This window comes from Sciurus carolinensis, chromosome 7, assembly GCF_902686445.1.
Source record: "Sciurus carolinensis chromosome 7, mSciCar1.2, whole genome shotgun sequence".
Classification (NCBI taxonomy): domain Eukaryota; kingdom Metazoa; phylum Chordata; class Mammalia; order Rodentia; family Sciuridae; genus Sciurus; species Sciurus carolinensis.
In genome coordinates, this window is record NC_062219.1 from 15,904,094 (window position 1) to 15,927,722 (window position 23,629).

The 23,629-nt window shown below is 40.5% G+C and overlaps 1 protein-coding gene across 1 annotated transcript in view; it reads right to left on the bottom strand.

Annotated features, from left to right (window-relative positions):
• Positions 1 to 23,629, bottom strand: part of Plekhg1 (pleckstrin homology and RhoGEF domain containing G1) — a 210,430-nt gene that overhangs the window by 133,548 nt on the left and 53,253 nt on the right. Inside the window, exon 2 of the mRNA XM_047557962.1 lies at positions 19,668 to 19,711. The gene's annotated coding sequence lies outside the window, so the exon portion shown is untranslated. The remainder of the gene's footprint in view (positions 1 to 19,667; positions 19,712 to 23,629) is intronic.

Consider the following 23,629-nt stretch of genomic DNA (forward strand, 5'->3'; position numbering starts at 1 on the left):
AGGAGCTGATGACATAGGCTGGTTGAGGAGAAATGGTTAAGTTCATGCAAAGAACTTCCCTAACACTGAGCTCCCAAATTGTTGCCTAAAGTTATTCAGTATTTCTCACCTAGCACACTACATCAATTCACATGAACGTTTGGAGTTCACCACTACATTTTCAAGGAGAAATCCATGCCCAACTTCTGGACACCTCTTTTAGAAAATAGCTGAGGTATAGGAGTGCCCAAGTGAACTTTCTGGTAACTTTGGGGGTTAACCATAGAAAATTCTTTCAATTCTTGTTAATTCTTTTTTTTTTTTTTTCCTACTAAACTGGGTCAAACAAGTTCCCACCTCAATAAGTAAGTACAGTATCCAAACTATAATTTAACCTTCCTCTGATGATTCAGACATTTGTTCTGCCTCAGGGTCAACTCCATGAACAATGAGCCTGATTCTGGACTCCAGGAAAACAGGTGGGGGAGCCCAGTTTAATGAAGACTGATAAGATGACATATATCAGAAAAGTTTCTCTTCTTTCCTTAAAGAAATTCCTCATATTTGGTACTGTGTGTGGGTGATAGGGAGGAGAGTTAGATGTTCTTTTATAAATGGAGTAAGAAAAAAATAATACTTTAAGGACTTTGGCTTACTTAAGTTTTACTCCATGATAGGAGTATGTAACATCTTGGAATCGAGTGAGCTGTTGGTGTTCTTGGATATATTTAGGTATGGGATGGCATTGACTACAGTCAGAGGAAAATGATCTCTGTCTATCAAGATCTCTGTGTACCAGGATCATTATCTAAGCCCTTAGGGGGTCCTCCCATAACTGAGGTGGGCCTGAGTTTACTATTGCTCCTCAGAGGTCACAAATCACCCAGAATGTTTTAAAATGATGCAGTCCTAGAGGGCTCTGCATATGGTTGAAGATAACAATCTTTTAATAGAATGGGGGTTGCCATAAACATTTTTTTGGAACTTGTAGTCATGATGATTTGTACTTTTAGCAAGGGTGCTAAAGACTAATTTTCTATGGTATCAGGACTGCAGATAAATGCCAAATTCCTATTCCCAAACCTAAATTATATAATCAAAAGTAGAGCATCTGAAATGCATATCAAATAGTCTTGCTTTCTGGCAGACTATGAAAAAAAATCAGTTTCAATGTTTGAAGTCGGCATTTGTATATATAACGCAACCAACTGTGACTGCCAAACACAATAATTAAATGCTCTAACAAGGAGAAATCTTGCCAGAATATGTAATTTGAGGGGTTAAAGAAGCAGAAAGTTGATATGCAACAGAAAAACTTGAATTATTTAATTCAGCTGAGGGTCTACCTGCAGAAACATTCAAAGAAAATAAGAGCATCCAAAGAGGCTGGTTATTTATTTAATACATTTTCCTTTTTATCTGTAAATGGTGCTCTGTCTTCCCACCAAACTTGAAAACTGAGGACACCTCACTTTCCTGTCATTGTACAACCAACCTGTGTGAAAATGAGATTAAATATCTACAAAGAAAAAAAACACACATCCATCTTTTTTTTTTTTCATTTCTTCACTTACAACTAACTTTTTATATCATCTTGTTTCACCTAAATGCTACTGTTGGTAAAATAGAACCTCAATGTAATACAGGCCTATAATTACAAGGAGCAACTAATCAGGTCTTTTCAAAGGATTCAGCTTCTGAGACAACAATGAAATGATCCTCAGTGTCAATGTTCACTGTCCTCACAATGAAATGACAAATGTGGCCCCAGGAACTTAAAGGACCAAAGGAAAAAGCAGAGAAGGGAAGAGCAACTACTTCAAAGCACCTAGTGACACTGAGGCAGTCACACAGCCAAGTAGACATCAGGCTCCAATGTTCTCCACACGATAAGGGTCACCGGAGCTGAGGGGGTCCTCGCACAGCTTTAAAAAGTGAGCAAGGTGAGGGAAATGCACTGTGATTAAGTCTTCTCGTGTCCCTTGCTTTTTCCATCACCCCAATAGTGGTTCCTTGATAACATCTGAATAGCTCATCTGTGTCCTGCAGCATCACTCCCTTGATACCAGGGGCCTGCTGGTCGAAGGGACCATCTGCTCTTGACTGGCCCCAGCACATAGCACAAAGCTCCTAACCTGTCCTCCTTTTCTGCTTCCCCACCTGCAGCTCATTCTACACCCAACGGCTGCCATGGATCTCCACAGCGCCACACTGGATTCCATTCCTCTCTCGCTCCATCCCCTACACGAGTGTTCTCATTGCTTAGAATAAAAGCCAAACTCCTGAGCCCAGCCCGGGAGGCCACACACCCTGCGCCCTGCGGCAGGCCCTCATCTCTCTTCAACCCCACTGCCATCTTGGCTTGGGAGCCTCTGGCCGCTCAGGTTTTCATGATGCACTTCCTCTCGTGTTCCACAGGCCTCACCCGATCTCTGCCTGCCAACTCACATCCACTTTAAGGGACACTGCTTCTCTTTATTCATAGCACTCACCACAATGTGGCTACACACTTACACTTTCAGCTCCACTAGACTCTAAGCTCCCTGTAGGTGACACTTCGGCTAGAGCCCTGCATGCTCATGCTCAGCACGCACTGCTGGACCTGGTCGTGTAGCCCATCACTGTGCTGGCTGCATGACAGACAGAGTGAGGGAGGTGTTGATTCCTGACGTGACCAATTCTTCAACAGCCCTGGATTTTGGTTCCTTCTTACCCATCATGGCTCTGTCCTTTCCTCTTTAAAGGAGATCATTTAGGGTGGAGGAAGAAGCAGCAACAAGAGTCACGCACTCATCCTACGCATCTTACATCATGCATTTCCCTTGGTCAAATGAACTACTAATCAGGGGTCAATGATGAATAGGTCCATCAGCTTTGCAGGCTTGTTTCCCCACTCTTCTAGGATAAACAGCAAACCTCGAAGTTTTGCTGAATGCACACAATAATGCAAAAGCAATTCTTCTCTCCCCGGATCCCAGGTTCTAGGGTTGCTGTGTTGGCACAGTTACGGGGAGCCATTCACAGATTTGTGGCCAGCATCAGGTGGAGCATGCAGGACTGCACACGTGATGTAACTGCAGGTAATGGCCTCACTAGGTGCTTCAATGCTGTTCTTCTAGACTATTCTCCCAGCTCTCTGCTCTGAGTGTAGGTTTATTCTTTATTACCAACCCACCATTTATCTTGCACATCTTAAAAGCATATGATTGAGTCATGCGCAATGGAGCACACCTGGAATCCTAGCAACTTGGTGGACTGAGGCAGGAGGAAGGAAAGTTCAAGGCCAGCCTCTGCAAGACTCTCTCAAAACATAAAAAGGAGGGCTGGGGTGTGACTCAGTGGTGGAGTGCTTGCCTCCCACCTGTGAGGTACTGGTCTCATCCTCAGCACCACATAAAAATAAATAAATAAAATAAAGGTATTGTGTCCACTTACAATTAAAATATGTAAAAATAAATAAATATAAAATAAAAAGGACTCGGGATGCAGCTCAGTGGTAGAGCAGCTTTGAGTTCAATATAGTCATGTATATATGATAAAATGAATCATATTCCTTATAAAGTCAATGAAAGAAAAGTGAGAGGCTATGAGGAGAAAAACGACGTAAGTCAATTTTTAAATTAGGAGCCAAATCTCCATTATTACTGATTTTTAAAAATCGATTTCTCACTCTTTATTTACTTTGAAAACAAATGCATGTGAACATCAATATTTTCATTCTCTCAAAATTCATGGGGCTTGCAGAAGAAAATAAATAACTATCCCATTGAGGAACAGAGGTAAAAATTAATAAAGCCACTGTTTTCCTTAAATGCAAAAATCCCTCAGTTATCCCAGGAACGGTTTCAAAAGGAAATGAGAAATACATTTTAGGATCAAACTCTGATTAGAGCGATGTCAACATGAAGACCGTATTGGTAAGAACCTGATTAAAGTCTAAGAACCACACTTTATATTGCTTTATGAAATAGTACCAAACTAAATAAATAGTTCGAGTAATTTGAATAACAAGTAAGGTATTGAAAGTTAATTTAGGGAAAAATTTAAACCTGCAAGAGCACCTCGTAATTTTACATGGTAGCTAAAGGGTCATTCGCCCCTTAGATTGAAGCCTCTGAGTTCTAGCAGATGTAGAGACATGTCCTCGGGAGTCAGGCATTGAGCTGGGTCAGGGAATGACCTTTGCAGAAATCAAAGCCTATTACTGGAGCCTCCATGGCCTCCATCCATCCAGGCAAAAGTCATCTTTTCTCTTCTTTCCTACTCATTCTATAGGAAGAAAAAAAAAAAAAAAGCACAGCCCAGCTATCGATGACCATATGAGTTGAAGGCTTTCTTGCCCCTGCATAAGGGCAGTTCCAAGTCAGGTCCTCCAGTCCTCCCTGAAAACACAGAGCAGTTGTGCAAACCAGGGACTGAAACCAGGGACATCAGGCTTTGCAGAGCCATCTGCATTAGGCTCTCTCACAGAACTAGGTGGGGGAGACATGAAGAAGCCCTGAGAACAGGCTCAAGTTAAAAAGTTCAAAAATAAATTCAGATTTAACAACTGCTTTGAGAAAAGATGATTGCCAGATGTAGGAAATACATCAGTCTCAATAAATTGACTCCCATTTTATTTACATTGAAGGTCAAATAAGACAAACTGTTTCATATTATTTGGTACAAAGTAGGGGGACTGGGGGAGATTTGTATTCTGTACCATCAGAAGATTAAAATACTTTTTTTTCTAGACAGAAATTAACATTTAAGTTAATGAAACACAATTTTTTTTTTTTTTTAAATGGTTAAGACACTCTTTCCTTCAGGTAATCAACTTGTTTTCAGTAATGGCATATAAAGCATTCTGATTTTAAAGTCCTTTGTGCTAGGAGTCAGGTCAGGCCTGGCTCAGAACACTGAACCCAGCTGAATGGAATGCTGAACTCTTGCTTGGTCACCCGCCAGCAGGGCTCCATGGAAACCACTACATCCCAACAGATGAAAGAGCAGTACAGCGCTCTGGAATGGCCTCGGACTTTCAACAGAAACTGTGCTTAACCTGGGTACGATTTCTCAAATGACCCATTGAAGTTTACTGTAGAAGAGCTCAAAATATAATCTCTCTCACACGCACACACACGACACAAAATCCAGAAACTGACAAAGAGAACTAATCGCTCTCCAAGTAAACCATAATTTTTTTTTTTTTTTTTTTTTTAGAAACTGGGCTAAAGGGTACTGCAAAGTATTTGACAGAACCATAAAGAACCACATGGTGGTGTACTTTGTTTAGAGGTTATTCTGGTTGTTGAAGGCTCTCAAGGTAATTGGTGGGTGTTTTGCTTTGTTTTCCTAAAGTTACAGGTAGGGCAGCTGATGCTTTGTATCTGTTCTTGGCGAATACAAATAACAAGTTCTTCTTCAGTCCATGTGTGGGCACCAGGAAACAGCAACACCTGGGCACAGGGAGCCTCCTCCATTCACAGGAAGTTCCACATCCAACAGCAACCAGCTTCAACCGCAGACACAAGCCCTGCAGGGCCAGTCTTCATTCACTAGGACATCCCGGAAGGCCCAGTCTGTGGGTAAGCCCTTCAGGAGTTCTCACAGACAAGTCCGTCTGGCCATACTTCCACTCACACCTGTCTCCTGAAGTCCCACAAAGAGACGAGACGCCTCCAACACTCATACCTGCTGGCTGACTAGCGCAGTTTTACAGGAACGACAAGCACTCTACAGTAAGACAAGTTTTACTGTTACCACTGCCTCTGCAGTTCTAAAAGACAAGACAGTTGATTCTGGGTGTAGCAGCATAGACACTGTAAGGGGAAACCAGGTTATATTTTCTTAGGTAATTTTAAAGTGAATTCAATGCAGGATTTATTAATTCTACTTGAATTAATAAAACATATTGCTAAGATGTGTCTGTTTCAAATAGGAAAAAACAAAAAACAAAAAAAAAACAAAAAAGCAGACTGCTATAAACAAGAAAAATTAATAGACCATGGGAGACTGTCACTGGATTTTGTGCTTGAGGTTGCTTCTTTCAAGACATTTTATAATGTTAGCTTGTGTGTAACAAACAGAAGTCTACTCAGCCTCAAACTCCATTTCAATGTTATATTAAGATAGCATAGGGCTGTCGCCCATTGATTGACAGTGCAAGACTTGGACAGACACTAGAAACAGTCTTCTTAGTGTTGACCTTAGTCAGAGTATCTACAATGTCACATAGAAATTCTTTTAACAAAAATCATGTCTGCAGAAATATGAGACTTTTTAATGGAATTTTTTTTCTTTATTGAACAACTCAAGACTTGGATGCAAGTAAAATCAACTTCTGCAAGAAAAAAGTCAAGTCACACAATAGAAAAAAATAACACTGTCTGAGCTATAACAGAACCCAGAGAATATAGTCTTATAATTGAAAAACTTTAGGCATTTCATAATTGACTTTTTGATACAAAATGACCTAATGAATTTGCAACTAGTAATTCTTGATACTGAGGTCCATAAGACAAGTTAGGGAATTTTAAAACCTTGAGTTGATATTCACGAGGGGTTACTTGGTTTTTGACTTATTTTTTCCAGAAATACTAGATTTAAAATTAAGCATTGGTGATCAAAAATCTTGGGGATGCTAAAACCCGGAAATCTCAGTAGTTAGGTAACCAAAGTTGTTAGTTAGGTAACCAGCCCTAATATGTTTAAACAGGCCCAATTTTCAGGGCATGATTTAAATGCTTGGCATCCCAAGCTCAAAACAGACTAATTTAGCAAATCAGTTTGATTTCTCATCATTAAATATTACAAGGAGAGTGTGTGTGTCTAGGCCCTTTGTGGAGAAAACAAAGTATCTTATAGTTGCAGATTTATGGTGACTATTATCTTAGGCTAGAAGAAGAGAGATCTTGATAGATTTCAGTTTAGTTTCTGACATGAACCTGCTCTGCAAATTTGGAGGCATCGGTAATTCTCTCTGTACCTCTCTCTACCCATTTTTCTCATCGGTAACACGAGATGTTGAGGACTGGGTCTTTTCTCTGTCTAAAGGTAACACCTAGGTATGGCTGAGATGAGCACAGACACTAGGCTCACTGTTTATCTGGAAGGTAAGCCACTGTCCCTAGCAGAGAAGACAGGGCAAGATACAAACAGACGCAAGTTACTGGTGAAAGGACCAAGATGGCTGAAGCAGAGGGGTTTAGGATGGGGAACAGACAGGAGATACAGCCAATCAGAGCTAGATTCTAGCTCTGGAAGCTGGAAGCCAGTGTTATCTTGTGCTGGCCTCAGCGTGACAGGAGGAAGACACAGTTTGCCCTTGTTCCTAAACTTTCTTCATTGGGCACCTTTCCAGCCTCAATCTATTAGCTGATTTCAGACAACCACAGTTCCACTGATCTGCAGAAAGTGGATTATCTGACCCTTTTTGTCCAGGAAGCTGCATTATATTTATATAACTTGCTTCTTTTTATCTGCATGGGAGGTGGAAGCAAAAGCCCATCATGCACAGACAGGTCTACTGAAGCCAAGTTTATCTCTACACAGTCCTTTAGCCATACTGTGCTTTCTTCCTACTCTCTGGGGACAGAGCAGGGCTGCCCATGCTACCTCAGTCAACCTCCCTGGTTTGCCAAGCCTTGAGGAATAAAGGAACAAATGCCAGAAGCGGCTGGGAGTTTCAGCACCTATTTTATAGCTAAGAGCAATAATAGTTTCCCCAGTGCCCTGTGCTGGTGCATTCAAAGAGCTGAGAAAAATCATCCAGCAGGAAGAAAGCCCTCTGCCCAGCCTTGACCTGATTGCTAAATCAAAACATTAAAGCTTTGACAGACTAGAAGAAAAGTTCTATTTTTTTCCCCAAAGAGTTCTCTTCTGATGACATATTGCTAGGGAAAGAGAACAGCAATGACTTTTGTTGTGACAGTGGCATAAAGGGCTATAACTCATTTAAGTAATTTGCAACCAGCAATCAGAGAGTGATCCAAATCAATCTGAGTGCAGACTCAAGAGTCTCGAGTCTGGGACATATTTTCCCTTAGGCAGATCACTAGAAGGAGAAAGAGGTTCCCCAAATTGCCAACATTGGGACATTGGTCCATTTAACTTGGGCACCAAATATCACTTCCTGGTTACAACCTAGTTCCACATGGTTCCTAGCCAGAGGCCAGGACCCAGTCTTGGCAGTTTTGCTATTGGTCTACTGTCCTCTGTCCCTGTCCCCATAGCCTGTGTCTGAATCTTAAGAATCTCAGAGGAAGGGAGAGCAGAAAGCATTTTAAAAACAACGATTTTCACTTAAAACTCCTTAGGAGAGAAGCATCTCCTCTAATTCTGCACAGAACGTAGTATGACCCTGGCACATATTCCAAAGAACCATATACCAACAGGTCCAGGCTGTGCTCCGCTATGTGGGTGATTCTAGGTACAAGGTCAGCTGGATTTGGGGCACCTTTCAGCCAAGGAGACCTCAGCCACTTAAATCAGAAGACGAAGGCGGCACCACAGCTCAACATGAGATACGGCCCCCACCAAAGTGCTGGGAAATAACTTGAGAAACTTGGTGGAATGATGGAGAGTCTGTAATGGCAGGAAAGGATGAGATCTAGGGATTGACCGATTATATCCAGAACTCTGTTTTATTGAGAAATAAAAAGAATGTGACAATTAAGGACAATGGATACCGTGACAATTAACTTCAATGGGTACTTTAATGGGTACTGTTAGTTACCCGGCATTGATGTTCCACTTCTCTTCTTCCCAACAGCTTGTTCTGTTGAGGTATCCACCTCCTCACCCCTTCTACACAGTCATATGGTAGAGGTGGAACTGTCCCCATCCCCAGCTCTACAGGTGGACTGTGAGCGACCCAAGCCAATCAGTGCATGGTGCTCTTAGTTCTGCTACTGCCTCCTGGTCATAAGAGGTCTCAGTAGCCTGAAGAAGGACTTTTCTGAAAGGTTGGGAGAGGTGTCTCCTTCTCCTGGTGCACGTGGACAATGGAATCTGTCACCCCATTTGTGTTCAGCGGCCATCTGTGACCATTTAGAGAAGGTTTCCTCAGACAGACAACTTCAAGGATGGCAGAGCAGAAAGTTAGGAAGAAACCGAGTCCTTGGTGATGCTTTGGAGTCACTGAATTCATGAACCATAAGGTTCATGGTCTTCATGAGGGATTGGCTTGAGAATCCCCAAGGATTATAAAATCTGAGGATGCTCGAATCTTACATAAAATGGGTATTTGCATATAACTTATGCAATCTTCCTGTATACCCTAAATCATCTATAAATTATTTACATCTGTTATGATGTAAATGCTATGTAAATAGTTGTTATATTGTATTGATAGGGGATAATGACAAGGAAAAATAGTTTGTACTTAGTTCACTTGCAAGTTTTTTAAAAAAATAGTTTTAATTTGCACCTGCTTGAATCCATGAATATGGGATCTGGATCTGGATGGTCAACTCCATATAAGAATGAACAAAACTAAATAACTTGCCTTTAAGGATACTATCTAGTGTGTATTGGGGGTGGGTAGGAATTAGTTCTCTCTCTGTAAATATAAACACTCGATGTTTGTTTAAAATCTCTGATCCCAAAGCCTGGATGAATCTTTTAAAAGGTAGGTTTGACTGAACTTCTGAGAAGTTGTCAGAAACAGTGAGAAGTTTTCTTGGCCATCTTTCAAGAAGAATGACCCTGGAGGAGGAAAAATGAAATTCACGTGTTCATTGCCTCACACGGTCAGCAGGTCGTATCAGCAGACCTCTCACCATGTTTTTTTGTACTCTGAAGGGACCCCGTGAGCATCCACAGCCATTTTTACAAGTTCTTAAAGTTTCTTAGATAGGAAAGCTCTGTTCATTAAAAAAAAAAAAAAAAAAAAGGCAAAAAACCTGGAAGGTTTTATTTTTTAGTCTGAAAAATGCACAATTGAGAGTGGTCTCTGGGTGCACTAAGTGCTAGAATAAATAGCTCATCAAGTTCCAAAGAGAAAAAAAGCCCCCAGTTGCCCAGGAAAATCCAGCATTTGACCATTCTCTTTTCATACTCACTCAGCTCAGTGAACACAGGAGGAGGAGGAGGAGGAGGAGGAGGAGGAGGAGGAAGGCACTAAGTATACTCTGTTTACCTGAGGATTTTCCATATATAGCTTTATGTCTAACAGGAAAGAATACACTCGGAAATGTATCTCAAGTAAACAACTGGAAAACACTCTGGCTTGAATTCATGATTTCCTGCACCTAATACATGCTGAGTAAGTACATGATTTTACTGACTGCATCCTTACCAGTTTCCAGTATTTCCCTACAGAATCTTAGTGCTGACTATTTAAACATGCGCTAGAGTCTCATGGCATTGCATGCCAAGTCAGCATAGGCTCTGCACTCCCTGACACTGTGTCCCACAGGCAAGGCAGAGGAGACTGGAGGCCCAACACAAGGAGAGCACATAGGGAGCATGCTGCACAGGAGAACACCTCGCACACCTGGCTTCCAGCTGTTCATGCCACTCCCCGACCCGACAAGAAAGAACACCACTCCCCAGGTAGGCATCTCCCAAAGACCCTACTCTTACAACAATAAGCCTGGAAGACCAATGGGACACCTTTTTTCCTTAGGTAAATATTTCAACAAATAACTTTTTCTAGATAAGTAAAATAGTGTTAGAATTAATAAAATGCATTTTGTTCAGAAGCTGGCTTTGTGCAAATGCACAGAAAGGCGACTTCAGGATGGAACACATACCTTGGCAGAAGATGCTGGTCTATGATTCACCTGCAATGATTTTTCTTTAACCATTACCTACATCATTTCAGAGACCCTCAAACCTTGAGTTAGAATTATAAATAAGGCATGGAGTTTTAGAAATGGCTGTGAATATGGGGTGCTAATACAGTGAAGAAGGCCATAATGAACGAGGCTACTGTCTCAGCCTAACAGCGCCAGTACATTTTTATCAATAAAATGCCTTCTTCTATGATGCTTCCTCAGGAGTATTTTTCTATGAGCAGATGAAAGAGCAGTTCAGCGATCCAGAACGGCCTCAGACTTCCCACAGAAATGACGCTTCATGTGGGTACAATTTCTCAAATGCACCACGGAAGTTTATTGTAGGCTCTCCCAAGGAAAAACATGCTAGGGAGGAGGGAATGAAAAGAAGAGAAATGAAAATCCTCCCAAGACAAAATTTAAATGCAGAAAATAATAGTTATAAAAAAATAGAATACATTCTAATTCAGAATCATATCAAGAAAATAGAATGTTTGTACATAACCATGTTTTAAGATTACCTGGTTTCCCAGAAATAGTGGATAGTAAAGCTTGTAGCTCAAATTGCACTCTGCAACATTCTTCACATTTAGAATTACAAACAAAAAGTCTGGGCTAATCATGCTCTCTGCAGATATCTGAGAACCCGTTCTCCTTAAAACCAACTGTGGCTTATTGATTTCTTAGGAATTCATGTGAAATTAAAAAAAATTTTATATGTACACCTGATTTTTATTTATTTTAGAGTCCCTGAAATATAGAATAATGTAGAGAAGAATGTCTTTCATATTTATTGCAAAAATTGATAATCTGAGCTTTATATAATACACATCTCTGAAAACTACATAAAGTCATTAAACATTGCGAATCATAACAAACTTGGGACAACCTGTTATTTTAAAATACATTTTATGTGCCTTGGAATAGTTACGCATGAGACACTGTGCTGCCTGCCGCTCGCAAGTCCTCACCCAGCCTTTGAATTACTTGAGTCCATCAGGGCAGGAATGAACAGCCCTTGGGAAAGGCAACCAAGTAGGCATTTCAAGAAGGATTTCCAAGATCCCAAAGCAGTATCAAGGGGTGATAAAGAATTAAAATTGCTAAAGGACTTGTTCAGAGGCTAGCTGATACAGCTTAGAGGAAGCGGGAGATAAAATCAGGTCGGAGTAATTTTAAAAGGACAAGGAATCTGAATTGAGTTTAAAGGGATAGATAACATCTAGGTAACATTCTTCCCCTGCTGCTGCTTTACAGCGCCACCTGAAGGTTGCCAGGAGTGGGCACCGCCACAGCAGGTGTTAGGGACCTGACTTTGAAGACCCAAGACCAAATCCAAGTGAGCTGTCATCAGGCAGGCTTTGGGTGGGGAAGGGGGTGGTGGTGACAACCCTGCCAAAGGCCTTCCTGTGGAAGGAAAACAGTGATCCATACCCAGGTCTAGCTGATCCCAGAGTTCCCTGTGTCCGTCTCATGCTGAACCCCCAAATCAAGGGTTTTTAGAACAGTTTACATAAACATTTAAAAAACAGGTTGGAGCAGGCAATGTGTCCTTGTGTATTTCAGAATGGACACCTGACATAATTAATGCTGCATTAGGGGTGGACCAGGATGGTGGAGAGAATAACCAGGAGGTTTATAGGTTCAGAGAACCAGAGAAGAAGAGAATCCAGTCCTAACACAGATGCACGCAGCATCACCGCCTGGCTGGGCTGTGAGTACCTTTCACAGTGGCAAAGAGGATGCTGGACTTAAGATCTGAACTTGGGCATTTATACCTTAAATTCCTTCAAAAATTACTTGCTGGGGGTGTTGCTCACTGGTCCAGTGCTGGCATAGTATGCATGAGGCCCTGGTTCCATCCATGGCACTGCCAAAAACCAAAAACCTAGTTCTGTGATTTAAGTCGATGAGAACTTGGAAATTGCTCAACTCCATTTCTCTTGGAATGACTACATCAGAAATCAAAGGAATTTGTATGAAGTCACAACACTATAAGAAACAAGACTCAACATTTTTAAGACAAAGACTATTCAAGGAACATTCTCAGTAGAACACAGGACTTAAGATGAACTGCAATGCCTTGCCTTTGGCTTTAAAGCACCGTGGTTGTGTTCGTGCCCTGCTTTGCTCTAAGAAGGTATTATCACCAACGGACTCTTCCTCCAGAGCAGCCTCTCCTTGTGGCACAGAAGAGGCAAGGTGGCGTGAGCAGGGAAGCAGAGATTTCTAAAAGCATGGGCACCCTGGAGGCGCTGCTGAAATGGGCACGGCTGAGCTCTGGAATGAGTCAGAAGAAAGGGAACAGGCAGAGGAGGTGACGATGCCTTCAGTTCAGGGGATGTGAATGCAGGCCTCGATTACCCAAAGCCACGGTGGGCGATTGGGTTTTACTTCCTAGGCTTAGGGAATCTGGTCCAGGACTTCTGCAAGGAACCCAGGCCCTGGATTCCTTACCTACAGCTGCTGAGAGCAGATCTGGCACCACTGAATGCATCTGGTTCTTTTGGCATTTTGGTGAGATGGCCACTAAGCCCCTGGTAAGTCTATGGGTCTATCATCAGCCGCAGATGTTAAAAACATGAAGCCTTCAGTATTCCCCATGACCCATGCTGCATGGGGCTATGACAGTCTACCTGGTTTCTAAAATATAATGACCTGGCATCTCGCTGCAACAAATGGATAATTTTGTTAACCTTTATCCAAAACAGTTTTGAAATGTATTAAGGGAATAATGACAGAACCAATATTAAAAAATTGACAATTCTCTAATGCAATGAGAATTCTGAAACAGCTCTCTCAAAAGACAGGTCAAGAAGAAATTAATAAGGCTACTGAGGGCTGGAACAACAACTGAACAATTTTGTTTAATTGATAACTTCGTACCCAAACAACAGAAAATTATTATATCTAAAGTCAGCACATTCACGAGTGAACAACTGACATATGAGGTCTGTTTCTTATAATTACTTTTCTAACCACTTTGATATTAATTTCTAATTTACTCTAAATTTCCAATTCATTTCTAATTTCTTTTTTATTTGAAAAATTATCAATAGTATTTTATTTTTTAAAATTTTTTTATTTGCAGTTTTAAAAATTTTTATTTGTTCTAATTAGGTATACATGACAGTAGAATGTGTTAATGCATTTTGATAAATCATAAATAAATGGAGTGTAATTTCTCGTTTTTCTGATTGTACATATTGTAGGATCACACTGGTCATGCAGTCATATATGTACATGAGGTAATAATGTCTGTTTCACTCTACTATCCTTTCTACCCCCATACCCCTTCCCCTCCCTTCAGTCCCCTCTACCTAACCTAAAGTCTAGCACCGCCCCCTTCTCATTGTGAATTAGCATCTGCATATCAAAGAAAATATTCGGCCTTTGGTTTTTCAGGCTTGGCTTATTTTGCTTAGCATGATATTCTCCAACTTCATCCATTTATAAGCAAATGCCATAATTTCATTCTTCTTAAAACTGAATAATATTCCATCTTGTATGTACACACACACACACACAGATTTTCTTTATTTCTTTTATCACACTCTTGCTTCACAGAAAGCCTGTTTGTAAATGTGTGCTTCCTTCTCAGAGTCTCACCAAGGCAGAAGCTTTGCCTTCTTACTTTGTGCCCACCACAACACTTAGCTCAGTGCTTCATACAGAGAAGGGATTCCATGACCAGCCATCCTCAAACAGGTCACTTTTAACACGCTATCAACAATGGCTTAGACTAAAGAACTTTTACATTTCTTTAACCTATGTAAAGCATAAGGAATCCATCAGGACCTATCAGCTGTTATTACATCAGAAATGGTTTAAGGAAAACTCTCCATGTTAGAACTGAGATGAAGGAAAGTCATCCTTCCCTGATCCTGGAACCAGTGACTTAGCTGAATGTCTCAAGATGTCCCACGTGTTTCACACCTGCTACACTGAGGTCAGCCTGGGGGAAGAGCACCAGGGGACAGACTTCCTAACCAGCAACCATAAGGTCAGCTCTGGGGACGGTTATCCAGAGAGAGTTCACGGAGCTACTGCGGTGAGTTTTGTCCTCCAAGTGTCCTTTCTCCTGGCTCCTCCAACAGGGACAAGTCTTAATCTCTGCTTCAAGTCATCCTCATTTCTTTCTATAGCCCTTTTCTGTGTCTGTCTTTTGTGTTTGACCTTAAATCTGCATTTAACAAAATAGCTTTCAAGAACATAGGGACAGGGTAAAATCTGGAGGGCAGCGTGGGGTGGGGAGGGGTGCCGATGGAGGGCACTCTGAGCTTAACAAGCTTCCAAACGTGGGCCGGTGACACCTCCCTGATAAACACGTGCAGCAGGGCAGCTCCGTACGGACTGCAGAGGCTGGGATTCGCTTGGCCTTCATTTCAGAATTATTTGACCTCAAAGCCCCTTTGCCCCTCCTTATCCTCAACAGATATCTGTAACCATAACTCTTAATTTTCAATGGCAAGGAAGGACGAGAAGCTAGTCTCTCATTCCAAAGGATGTCCCTTCATGAGAAAGCAGGTATTTTTTTTTAATATTTATAATAGCTACTTCCAAAATTCAATGGTGGAACAGATATAGAATAGATTGTCCCATTCCAAAGCACTGAATAGACATTCCCATTCCAAAATGGAAATGGAAAGACTCATATAGACCTACCAGGGGCTTAGTGACCACTCTCATAGGCATGGAAATGCCTCACCAAAATGCCAAAAGAACCAGATACATTTAGAGGTGCCAGATCTGCTCTCAGCAGTTGTAGGTAAGGAATCCAGGGCCTAGAAAATAATGAGTAATTTGTCCAGGAAAGTCAAAACCCAAAAATGCTGAACTTAAGTTTTCTTTTTGAACTTATGTCCTTTTTCATTCATGAATATTTAGGGACCCCCCCCCCCAACCTTCACTCTAACTGAAGGGTCTATAAAAAGGAAATCTCTTCCCCTACCACCAAAAAGTGTGTCTAGTCTCTAACTGAGCATAAAGTACACACATTTTCTGGAATATTTTTTTAATAGAAAAGAGAGGCCCAGTAGTTAGGTGGAGTCAAATCCACTCATCTTCCTGAATGATGTAATTCTCTGCTGCATTGTTGTGACTGCTATATTTAGTTAACACTTTTGAGTGACATGTTTGAGTCTTTATATCTTTTGAAAAGTCATTTCCATGATGCCCCCATCATGAAATAATCAGGGGATACTGTATAATCACTTTGGTGATTCTGTAAAGATCATACACTGCACTTCAGTTTCTGTCCGCTAGCACTCTGCCAAGAATTCTGCTGATGGTTGTATTATTAGCAATGTCTAGTTCAATACAACGTGTTACTTATCCACAATGTGAGTCATTAATGCTGTAGCCACTGATGAGTCCTCTATTAGCTGCCTTCCGGCAAATCTATCAGCCTTGAGTAAGACACTTTCAAGCCTGGGGACACAGCAGCAAGGTCACCTGTAAGATCCATGAAGAGATGCAGTGTCAACTCCTTCCCAAGCATGTCTTAACCATATCAGTTACTAAGTCCCAGGGGGGAAAAAGCCCCTCTCTTTCCATCGCATTAAGCCTTCAGCTTCCAGTTAATACATTTCTGAGGGACCACTAGGGCATCTACCGACCTGGGGTGGTCTCAATGAGTGGTCCCCCTGCTCACAAAGGACAGTAAGAGTGCCTCAGACAGGGACAGAAGAGAGTGATGCTCACCCTTGGGAGGAGAGACTGACCAAATGGCAGGACCACAGGCACCGTGGATCATGGAGCATGTGTGTTCAGTGACGGCGAAACCCAGGGTAGGAAACACGGCTCTCATCTCTGGCATCTTTACTAAAAAGCACCCACTATCTTGTTACTCATCTCCAGAGTGTTAAGGGACTCACCAAACGCTAGCAAGAAGAGTAGTGGCCAGGACAACCGGGCACCTCAGTGCCCGTAGGTGTCTTGGCTCATGGTTGGCATCTCTGTTCCTAAAGCAGCCATTCACCATGCCCTGTAACCAGCAGCTCTTCCTAGCCCCTTTCATGAAAGGACCAGGATGAGGGAAAGACACAGAGTAAAACGCAGGCATGATCTTCTTCAGAAAGAAAATGTGTGCCTCTCTTGTCTTTTTTGTATGTATGGTACTGAAAAATGTATGTAGTCTTGAAAGCGTGCGTGTGCACGCGCGCACGCGCACACACACACACACACACACCCCATACCAATAGGAAAAAACCACATTTTCAATTCCTTCAGGTGAACAGAGTTTGTAAAATAGAACTACACTCCCTGAGTTTTTCAGAAGTTTCTGTACCTAAGGACATCTAACCTGATAGTACTAATTAAGGTCCATTGATTTTTCCTGTGGACATCCTTAGCATTTGACTCTCAATTGCTAGCTCAAGATGCACTTCTCTCTAGAATTTTCTTGCTTTCCTAGTTTAATTCAGTTAAGTGGCGCTACTGGCTTTGTGACAGAGTGTGCTACCCTAGAGAGGACAGCCCTGACCCACAGTTTGGGGTGACTGGCAGCTAGGCTCTTGTTCTACTGGGGTACCATTAGCATTTTTGCATGTCAAGACACTTGGTACCTCAGGACAAAACACTCAGTAGTCAGTCCTCTTATACACCGGAGACAATACTGGGGCATTCAGAAAAACACCTGACTATTCTAAAAGAAAATTAGTTCATTCTTCCAGTAAACTCTTGAGCTTCTCCTATATTTCCGGCTTTCCCTAAAGTCTATAGCAGTAAACAAAAGAGACAAAGGTCTTGGGCCTCAGGGAGTTAATATTTGAAAAAAGAAGTTCCTCAGACAGGCAACATGCTTGCTTTAAACCAAAAAGCGACTTTCAGAAGATATTCTCTGAACAAATTAGATAGAGTCATTGACATTGAAGACTAACAAAAATATTTTCTGCAAAACTAGATCAGGGTTTTAAAAACAAACAAACCAGATGCGTCAGTCATCGAAAATGTTTACACTCAGCAATAGAGATCAGCAACTTCGGAAGACCCACAGTCCTGGACGCCCTCAGCATTGAGCCCAGCAGCCGCGGCTCCCGCGGAATGCCCGCCCCCTGTGCAACACTTGGCCAGATGGAACCAAGGAACCCGAGTCAAGTTTTGCTCTCTCTCCCTGATTTTCTGCATCATATTGTAAAGCAAGCAGAATATCAATGGGTGTCTACAGGAAAACTGATTTTAGGAAACCAAATAAATAACCACAACTATCTAAATCTAATAATGTGTCATTTCTTTTTTTTCTCATAGATAAAACCACGTCTCTTTGAGGAGCAGACATATCTCTGGGCTCATCTGCAAAGAATATAGTCATTTCTTTAAAAAAGCCTACTTTTCTTTACTCAAACCAAGGCATGAAGAGGACTGGCTTGCACGTGGGGGTGTGTCTGAGGTGGGGGGCACATGACAACTTCTGTGGGCTCTGACCTTTGTGGCCTCCTTCCTCCATTAAAAAGAATGATTAAAAATTACATTTTACAACCACACAGCAAGACAAATGTAACTCAGGCTAAGTTTGATATTATATTTTCATTATTATATTCATTTATCTTTCACTTTTAAAAGTAATTAAAATTAAAACATTTTCATAAGTCATTACAAGTATCATGAGGCCTGCTGAGCACTGTGCCTAATCGATAAGTCAGCTCTTGATCACAAACTCTTGCTTTTTAAGGGACTCAGCGTTCTAGACCTGAAGCAAGCCAAAGAACTTAACGGGACTTTCCTGCCGGTAATTAAGAACTGCAGGAGGAAAACCATTGTTTTACCAGTTAACAAAACACTGATGAACTCTGACATAAGCCGAGCAATCATAACCCCATTAAAATCTGATTTGTCTTTGTAATAACTTTGAGTGCTTCAAGATTAATTCAGCGTATCCAATAGTCATGACTCCTATGGAACACTATTATTTTACTAGTGAAGGCAAAAAGACTCTAACCTATTGTTGCAGTTAATTTTTTCACTTTGTTTTTATTTTACTGCCTGTTTTAAAGAATCAAAAGTGGCGCATGGTGGCATATGCCTGCAATTCCAGCAGCTTGGGAGGCTGAGGCAGGAGGATGGCAAGTTGAAGGTCAGCCTGGACCAATTAGGGAGACCCTATCTCAAAACAAAAAAAATAAAAAGGACTGAAGATGTAGTTCAACGGTAAAGTGCCCCTGGGTTCAACCCCCAGGACTGAGAGGAGGAAAAGAAATTGAAACATAAACCTCTTTTTTCAGTAAGAAGTCATAATACTGTGCTTACCAGACTGAGCTTCCTCCTGTATTCTTACCACGGTATTTGATATGCGATTGATGGAGCAAGGTTGCTTGGCCATTTGGAGTCTGGACAAACAGCTCATAATGGGGTCTGCATGTGACGCATTAGCGTACTTAGGAAAGAAATGGAGTAAGATAATGGCCTGGACCAAACAGAAAGATAGATCCCCTTCCTTCCGTTGCCTTTTATCACCCACTGTGGTTTTTCAAGTGCTACCACCACAAAACCGGAATGAGATTTTAAATCATGAAGAAAAAGAAGTTAAAAAGGACAAAGAGAACAACTTTTCTGGCCAAAGAAAAGCCCTTAAATGTCATTTGCAAGATGACATTACCTCTTGGCTGGCCAACACAGCCATGCTAGGGGGCCTCTCCCCTGCCATGTCGAATCTGTGTGTGTGATTTCCACCTATGCATTTTCTTTGACTTTCCATCCTTTGGTAACAATGTGTTATTCTGTTTTGCAAAATAGTTAAAAACTATTTAAAAATGCTTTTTTCCTATGATGTGGGGGGAAAGCCCTGCAAACAGAAAATGTTGGCGTAAAAGGTATACTTCCACAAAAACATCAAACAAACCTAAATTATAAACATATTAACCTTCTAACGTGTTTCATTGTCAAGCAGCAACAGAGCGCAAAAAGCTCACTTTTGTACTTGAAGCTCACCTTTTCAATGTCTTCACTCCAAGCGCTTCGCAAGTACTCTTCACCTGTAGCAGAAACACAAAAAATAAATTCTTTTTTACTTAAATGTTACTTTTCAGAATCATTTTAACAGAAGGCAGGTGAGACATTAGGGTTAACTTTAAGTGGAAAAAGGAAGATTAACTGCAAAAGGGCTGAATTTTCTCAGGAAAAGACCACGCCTATTCTACAATAGAATTTTAGCAATAACCATAAGAAATTAAGTGAAAACCAAAAGGACTGTGGTATTGGAGGGACCATTTCAATCCGCCTCCCCTGCAGCATCCCTACCTCCCAAACACAAGTCATCCAGGGCAAGGGAACAGCTTCCTGAAGCAGGGCCCTCTCCCACAAGCTCTTCTCCAGGATACCTGCATCCTATAATCCCTCCTGGGCTCCATCTTTGCAAGGGGGTCCAAGGGTGGAGTCCATGGGTGACACACGCATCTAGTAAGCCTTGGGGTCCCAGTTTTTTGTTCCTTCCAAAGGAAGGAACCATAGATACTCCAATGGCTGCAGAGTTTTAAAATAAAAACGAATGTGCCTAGAAACTTATCCGTTGGGTCTCTTTATGAAGTTGCTCAAAATATTCCAGTTGACTGAAGGATGAATCAAAATAAAAACTTCAGAGTGAAAAAGTAGTTACAGGGGCTGAGGCTGTGGCTCAGTGGTATAGCGCTCACCTGGCATGCAAGAGGCCCTGGGTTCAACACTTAGCACCACATAAAAATAAAATAAAGGTATTGTGTTCACCTACAACTAAAACAAGATTTAAGAAAAGTCGTTACAGAATAGCACTGAAAGCAGGAGACAAAGGGTAAAAGCAGTACAGAGAGTGGAACTTTCAACATTTTTGAAAAAATATCAAATAAATATCTAATAATATCTTATTATATTATCTAGCTCCACTGAAGTCTGAAATCCTAGCTCATGTTATTAAAAATAAAAGAATGAAGGAGGATCAATAAAGTGAACTAATTTTATTTTGTATATCAGGACTAAAAACAATGCTGTTTTATTTGTGACATCAGTAATTGTTTTTTTTTTTCTTAATTGGAGAGAATGAAGAAATGAATTAAATATTTAAATTCAGTTAGGTAAGAAAACAATAATACATATATTAAAAAGGCAGAAATAAACATAAAATCAGGAATGCACAACTTAGATATTTAAATAACAAAAACTGGTTCACTGCAAATTGAAATGTCTCAAACAGGTTTCTGGAAAAATCTAGTCTAAAATCTAATATGAAACTAGAATTATTCAAGGAATATGTCACAGAAATTAAACAGATTGAAAAATCAAGAGTATTTTATAAAATATTCTTGCAAATAAATTTTAACTTCTCAATGGAAAGTTTCTAAGTTGACATTTAATTATCCAAACTGAATTACAAATACAAAAGATGAAAACATACATATGGTTTACTTCAAGAATTAGATAATTCCCAAACTATATAAAAAGCAGTTAGGATACAGAAAAAATGAGGCTGTCTAGTTTGTTTGATGAAGTTAACAGAAGACTGATAACCAAACCTGATAAGGCACAAAGATAAGCAAGGTCCTGTTTGATTTAGATGAGATGTAAGAATCCTAAGTAAGTATTTGGAAAACACAATTTCTAGTATATGACACATTGTAAACAAGGTTTATTCTATAGTATTCTATAAATATGTAAATAGAAATATTATGTCCTATTAATAGATAACAGGAAATTTACACACATTCATGTCTTTTTTTTTTTTTTTTTTTTAATGGTGCTGGGGATTGGACCCAGGGCCTCACACATGCTAAGCAAGCACTCTGCCACTGAGTCCCCAGCCCTCTTATATCATCAAAGACGCTACAATGGCATACAAAATAGAAGAATGATCTACCATGATTTTAAAAAGATCTAAATTTAACATATATATTTTTTTGTACCAGAGATTGAACTCAAGGGGCCTTAACCACTAAGCCGCATCCCTAGCCCTTTGTTTATATTTTATTTAGAGACAGGGTCTTGCTGAGTTGCTTAGGGCCTCACTAAATTGCTGAGGCTGGCTTTGAACCCGTGATCCTCCTGCCTCAGCCTCTAGAGTTGCTGGAATTACAGGCATGCACCCACTGCATCGTTTTTAATAAAAATCAGAAATAAAATAAGAGATACAGGCACAGAAAGAAACAGCTCATGTTCTCAGTAATATGTGGAAGCTCAAGAGTTGGTCTCGGTGAGGTAGAGGGTAGGGTAGTGGTTACCAGATGCAGGGCAGTGGGGTGCAGTTGAGTAGGAAAAATAACTTCTATGTTCCACAGCACAGCGGGGTAACTATGGCTGGCACCAATTAATTGCACATTTCAAAATAGCTAGTAGAGAGAATTTTGAAAGTCCCCAACACAAAGAAATGATCAACATCTGTAGTGATGGACGTGCTCACTACCCTGGTCTGATCACTGCACAGTGTGAACACACCTTGAATATCATGTTGTATAAATATGTATAATGTTGCATATCAGTTAAAATTTTGAAATGCTCTAAAGCATAGAATAATAAAGCTTAAAAAGGTAGATGCTCACTGTAAAGTGTCCCAAGGCAAACAGAGCAAATTATCATAACAAAGTGGAATTCCTTAAAATAATTTTTAAAAATATATTTAGGGCTGGGGATATGGCTCAGTTGGTAGAGTGCTTGCCTTGCAAGCACAAGGCCCTGGGTTCAATCCCCAGCACCACACAAAAAAAAAAAAATGTTTAAAACTTATTGGAAATGGTAAAGATGCTATAAGATGATTCGAAGCACAGTGAGTAAAAAGTAATGCTTTCTGTCTGGGGCAGTAAGGCCTACTCACAAGCAAACAAATGAAGGCAAATTATGCTCACAGTAAAGAATCTATATAGGAGACACTTAAGAAAATATTTAGGCTAGGGCTATTACTTCCTCATGAGAAATGATGAAGACGACAAATGTACTTTTTAAAAGAGAGGAAAAGCACTTTATAGTCAGGAAATTCAATATGAGGTAAATGGGTGAACTGGTATTTGGGGTCATAATAGAAATATAAGAATAGCAAGACGGCTTCTACAATCAGCAATGCTTATTTATAGATGAACACTTGAGAGCCTCAGGGGCTGTTCTGTAAATCCAATATAGGAATTTGAGGGGAAAAAAAAGCACATTAAGAATATTTATCTGGCATTAAGTGTAAAATTCACTAATGCAGTGCGTTCAGGCATTACAAATAGAATTTGATGTAAAAACAAAACAAAACTTCACTCCACTTCTGAAGGTTAGGAAAATGTTATAAAATAGCTATCAATGTTCTGTTTGTGCAAAGAAAATGCTGATTGCACTTTTCTGAATCACAGTGAAACAAGTCACATTTTATTGCTTTTGGCTAAAGAACAATGCTGAGCTTATAGTCTGGTGTACAAGCAAGGTAATGTTTAGAGTAAGTTATATAAGTGAAGTGCAACTAGTGTGCGTTGGAGTAGAAAAATAAGTAAAATGTCAGGATTGGTTTTGGAAAAAGAAGACAGGAGTCCAATATAGCACCAGGTCCTTTTAGTTACAGTGTCTAAAATAAACTCTTCTTTAATTTTAGACAACAGAGTGAGGAGAGAGACTAAAAGCTGCATGACAATAACTACAAGACCAAGAACGAATATTAACCAAATTACTCACAGAAGGGTCCAACTTTGCTTTTGAGGTGTAGGGCAAAATATTATGTGACTAGGTAGAACCAGTTTTTAATGAATTGGGTTAGGCAATGTTTAAACAAGGGATAATATAACACCTCTACTCCCAATAATGCCTGTGCAAACACCCAAAGCATAAACATTTTCCATAAAGTATCAATTAGCTGATATGTAGGAGCCCAAAGATTTGTTCATAAGCACAAAATTTATCTTGATTTTCCTGAGTAAAATACCCAAGCTTCATAAAAGAAATGACCTGAGGGCAGAAAT